At 46.5% G+C, this 5,608-nt stretch overlaps 1 non-coding gene across 1 annotated transcript; it reads right to left on the reverse strand.

Annotated features, from left to right (window-relative positions):
• Positions 1–1,391: 1,391 nt before the first annotated feature.
• Positions 1,392–1,464, reverse strand: TRNAS-CGA (transfer RNA serine (anticodon CGA)). Its single transcript has one exon. It is a non-coding gene; the product is annotated as a tRNA-Ser (tRNA).
• Between the last annotated feature and the right edge of the window lie 4,144 nt (positions 1,465–5,608).

A 5,608-nucleotide genomic window follows, 5' to 3' on the forward strand; every position in this document is an offset into this window, starting at 1 on the left:
CATTTTATGGCATGATTAACAATTAAACAGCCCCAACTGCTGCTGGTACTACACTAACAATACGTTGCTTTTAAGACAAGTTCATATGTCACACATCATTGTAATTATCCCAAATGATCTCTATGTCAATTGCTGAAACAAGGTTACCGAGTTGGACTGTCTGTGCATGTCTCGGTTGGTAATTAAAGATGCCCGCGTATAGGGATAGGCTAACAAGAGTGACTCGAGTATTCACAGTATCGTGCCAAAAATTGTAATTTATATTCCTTAGTACACCATTGAATGTCTATTTCATACTTTTAAATGAACGAGTCATTGGTCATAACTTCAAGAGAAGGCAGATCGATTGATTGTATTGATATGGTCATTTACTTTCTTACAGATAATGAGGCCTCTTGGGCAGGCTAACACGTTTACAAGTTAGGTATACCACATGAGCACCTGAAATACCAAGCGAGCACTTTCTGTCCTGGCACGACATATATGCACCTCCTAGGAAATAAAACTGAAACTATAGTTCAAATAACTGTTATCACGGTGAATTATTTAAGGTGCTCTCCAACATGAATAATTTTTCTAGGGTTTCGAGGTTCAGGACTCTCACCTAACGCAAAAAAATTGAGTAAGAAATGCTGTGCCACTTTGCTTGACTTTCTTCTTTTTTCAACAAATGGTACCAATTTTCCCCAACCTTTTATGAAGTGAAACGTTTTAAACATATTTTTCTTAGAGAGATTCTCTGGAAACTTTGTATGACATAACAAGACAGCATACCTATGTGGAGATATTAAAATTCCCCGATCTTCTTCCAAGCCTTCCCTGGCTGTTTTCATGAAAATTCCCTGGCAATCTTTGACACCCGCAGCTTAACTGGAATAAAAAATATTGTGGTTTAATGCTTGCCAAGTACTGCCAGTCCATAATATTTAGATAAAACGAATAACACGTTCGTCACTTGACATGCAGTATTATATTCAACTGAATTGAATCATTTGTTTAATAAAGCCGATAAGGGCTTGGGCAAGTTCATAATTGGTGGCCACACGAGCACAGCACAGTAGATAAGGACAGAGACACACACGTTAAATATATGCAGCAATATGAGGGGAAAATATTCAGTGAGTGTTTTTTACGGTTCAAAAGTAGTTGTATATGTAATTTGTCCTTATCACTTATATCTCTAGTTAACTTGTTTACCTCTGACTAAGGACTACATGGCAATATAAATCAGTACCATTATGATGATTCGTTAAGTTACAGTATGATGAGCATATCATGAGAAGCCAACAAACACTGACACCAAGGACAACATAGGGGAAATTACTTGCGTTTAATAAATGAAATAAAGAAACGATAAATTAATGGAAATTAAAGTGGATGAAAAAACAACTTGCCGCAGGTGGGAACCGAACCCACAACCTTCGCATTTCGCGTGCGATGCTCTACCAATTGAGCTACCGCGGCGCTGTTTCCCCATTCACTTTCTTGGGTATTTATGTGTCCTAGTAGAACCCTGGGAGTGTTATACAACCGTAATGGTCGCCGGTGCCAGCAACGGTACGTTTGTTTCAAGACAAGTTCATGTGACACACAGTGTACTTATCAAAATAAAACGAATTCGAGAATCGCAAACGATTCCTAATAATTGCTGAAACAAATAATAATAATTGCTGAAACAAAGATACCTGAATGGACTGTGACCATTTTTCGGGTGTTAATGAAATATACCGGCGCCGAACGAAGATGCTCAGAACAATGACGGCAGTTTTGAACAATCACTTTAAGAATTGCAATTTATTTCCGCTTAGAACAGTCTGCAATGTCTCCTTTCTCATACTTCGAAATGAATACATTAGCCATACTTTCAGTAGAATGCACATGAAGGGGGGCGTATTGATAAGGTTACTTCTCAGCTAAAACATGTTACGATCTCTTAGGTGTGGTGATAAGGGTAGAACAAGTGCAATGTCCATTAAATTATTTGAATAAGCTGTGCTTTATGTACTAAGAAAAAGACCACCAAATGGATAATCTGGGTCTTTATTTTGTACAGCGCATGTATATACAGTCTGCCCAAAACGACAGCACTAATTGTAACAGTAATGAAAACGGGAACACTTATTGATCACAAGGGCTTCATACCATGCACGACTGGCACAATGCGAATCTGCTCTAGCAGCTACCTAGTGATTAACAGCACGTAAACTGCATAACGCCGAAGCATCGAAAGGGGCTTAACGCTGTTGAAATAGGCCGAAAGATAACTTCTGCTGCCAAACTGTTTACAAAAGAGACAAAAAAAAGAAATCCTCAAACTATCGTCAAACGCAATGCCTTCAGTTTGAAACGTGTAAAGGTGCTTCCCCGAGCGACTAATTTATTGTTCTCTCATTTTTTCTGCTATGTTGCGAAGCTGCGAGTGACTGAGCTTATCGCAGGTTTCATGCTCGAAGAGCTTTTGTGGTTGCATATATTTAGATTGGGTTAATCTCGATATTTCTTCAAGTCTCGTGTTTTCCTTGCGGTAACTTGCCAAAATTATTTAGATTGGTTGCCACGAACCTTAAAAATACTGCTAGTTTTGAACTATGCTATAACGGCAGCGCACACACTGCTGATGTGTGCCCCTCAAACACGGCCTTTCACGAGTATGCTAGCATTTATTTCACTATACGTCTCTGTTTGAAAATTCTTCATGCTAACACAATTTGGAGATATATACGTGAAGTGTGTCACGAGAATTTCACTGCACGTGCGACGCAGCATTCATCGCGGCCGGATCGAGCGCCACGAAATGAGATCTACCACACTGGCGCCTCAACGCGCACAATCCGCTTAGTGGCAGCTCAATATCAAGGTTAAACATGGTGTACTTTCTTTTTTACGCACATCAACTATCACGCTAAAGTCAACAAGCGTGAGCGATCGCTTGCCATAGAACATTCCGTTTAGTAGAAGCGAGAATAAGAGCAGGTTATCAAATCATGAAAACGACAAACCGATACTATGCCGGAGTCGCCTGTGCTACATGCATCCGGTCGACAGGCGTCAAGCGCCCGGCCACAGGCGTCCGACGGGATCACAAAGGGCGTGTCTACGGCGTATCTACGTGCCTATGGGGGAGCTGACTACGAATGCGACGATGTGGCCGCTGAGGAGAGGCTTATTGGCGGCTCCTAATGCGAATGCGCAGGGACCGGGAACGGCGAGGCAGCTCGAAGCACTGTCCAAAACGCACGCCAGCAATGAACAGCGCGAGCCGAGCCGCGCGTTGGCGATGCGGCTGTGTCGCGAGGCGCATCTTCTTCTTCACAATCTCCCCCCTGAACAAAAAGAGTCATCTTGGCGCCTTAAGAATCGGGAGGCAGAGGGTCGTGGTAGGGCTTGAGACGCGAGACGTGGACAATGTCACGTCCACGCCGGCGCAAGTCTTCAGGTGGTGACAGGGGTTCAATGAGAAACTTCACCGGGGATGTTTGCTCCAAGACTCAGTAAGGCCCTTCGAATTTTGGGACAAGTTTCGAGGAAAGCCCCGGCATTTGGAAAGACACCGACAACCACACAAGAACGCCTGGAGCGTAGGTGGTGTTTGGAAGCGTGTGGATGCGGTTTTCTTTCTGGCGCTGCTGTTGCTCTGCCGTAAAGGAACGCGCTAGCTGGCGGCATTCTTCGGCTTGTCGGGCGACATCGGACACAGGTAGACACTCGGAGGTGTCAGGACGGTATGGAAGGAGCGTGTCGATGGTATGCGTAGGCTCGCGGCCATACAGGAGGAAGAAAGGTGAAAATCCTGTAGTGGCCTGAATCGCCGTGTTGTACGCGAGTGTGATGAATGGAAGGACGCGGGCCCAGTTACCATGATCAGATGCCACGTACATAGAGATCATATCGCCAAGTGTGCGGTTAAATCGCTCTGTGAGCCCGTTAGTCTGTGGATGGTATGCCGTACTTGTCCGATGAATAATGTGGCACTCCGAAAGCAAACTTTCGACGACTTCGGAGAGGAAGGCGCGACCTCGATCGCTGAGGAGTTCTCGAGGTGCGCCGTGTCGAAGCACGAAGCGATATAGGACGAAAGAGGCTACATCCCGCGCTGTAGCACTTGGTAAGGTAGCAGTTTCGGCGTAGCGTGTCAAATGGTCAACAGCAACTACGATCCAGCGATTGCCGTCTGGCGTCATAGGAAGCGGCGCGTAAGGTCGATGCCGCGCTATCGAAGGGTGTGGCAGGGCACGGGAGCGGCTGCAAAGCACCAGACGGGCCTAAATGCGGCTATTTACGGCGTTGACAGTCAAGACAGTCCCGAACAAACTTGCGTACAAAATTGTACATGACGCGCCAGTAGTAGCCGTGGCGAATTCGTTCGTACGTCTTGAAGACTGCGGCGTGGCCACACTGCGGATCGTCATGGAAATGCGGCACATATTTGAGAACTTAAGCTTCGGGAAATCACCATAAGCCACCGACGACCTTCAGGAGTGTAAGTGCGTCGGTGCAGCAGCTGGTGACGAATTGCGAAATGAACTGCTTGGCGTTGGCGATGCGGCTGTGTCGCGAGGCGCGTCTTCTTCTTCACACCGCTAATTTTAATTCGTCTACCTCAGCTTAAAGTTGCTCATAGGCGCTGCTTAGCAAATCGTTTTGGCGCTCGAGTTGCGAGATCCTAGCCGCGCCATGCTCTGGCAGTGGTCATACTTCCGTCATTACCATAGGTGACGTTCTCTAGACACAGTCCTTGACACAGTTGGCCCAGCGAGTCTCCCCAGCGGGTGGTGCTTGTAGTGGAAGGGTAGGTGGTCTCCTGGATCGCGAGCGCTCCCTGGAGCGGTAGTGCCCGCTCCTGGACTAAGAGCGTGGCGCTGTCGACGGGGATCTGCTGCGGCTCCACACCCGGTTGGCGCCAGTCGGCGCAGGTGGTTTGGCACGCTGACGTTCGCGTCTCCTTCTAGGAACCACATATGGAACTTGGAATCGCTACTTGCACAGCACGTCCGCTGTAGGGTGAGGCTCTCCTCACAGGGCGCACTCGGATGTGCACGTGTGATCCTCGCAAGAGGATGCAATCCAATGGGACTTAATCAGAAGAATTAAATATATTCCCGGGCTTTGTCTGTCAAAATCTTAAACCCAATTTGAAGAGCACTGTAGTGTATTCCGAAATAATTTTGACTTCATGCTCTTTACTATCTGTCTAAACAGAAGAACACAATTGTATTTGCATTTCCTCTGATGAAGAGCGGCTGCCGCATCGAGGAATCGAATCCGCGAGACCATAATTATGAGCGCAGCGCCACGATCGCTAGAGCACCGTGGCGGTTTAAAGATGAAATGCGAACAGGACACTCGTGCATGCTGCTTTGTCTGCATGTTCAGTTATTTCGGAGCACCACTTGCTACGGATTTAGTCACTGCCTATTTGCTCAAGAACAAAAACATTTCGAAGATCAACTCGGCCTCCGATTAACGCGCATCATCCTGCAGTCGTGCTCTAGCTGCCGCAAGCACTACGCTAGTTTATAGCCCCACGGTGACACGAAGAGCTTCACTGCCTAAAGGTATATTTCATCTCTGCCGTAGGGTGCTGGTGCGACTACTCTCCTCATGGTGG

This window comes from Dermacentor andersoni, chromosome 10 (assembly GCF_023375885.2).
Source record: "Dermacentor andersoni chromosome 10, qqDerAnde1_hic_scaffold, whole genome shotgun sequence".
NCBI lineage: Eukaryota > Metazoa > Arthropoda > Arachnida > Ixodida > Ixodidae > Dermacentor > Dermacentor andersoni.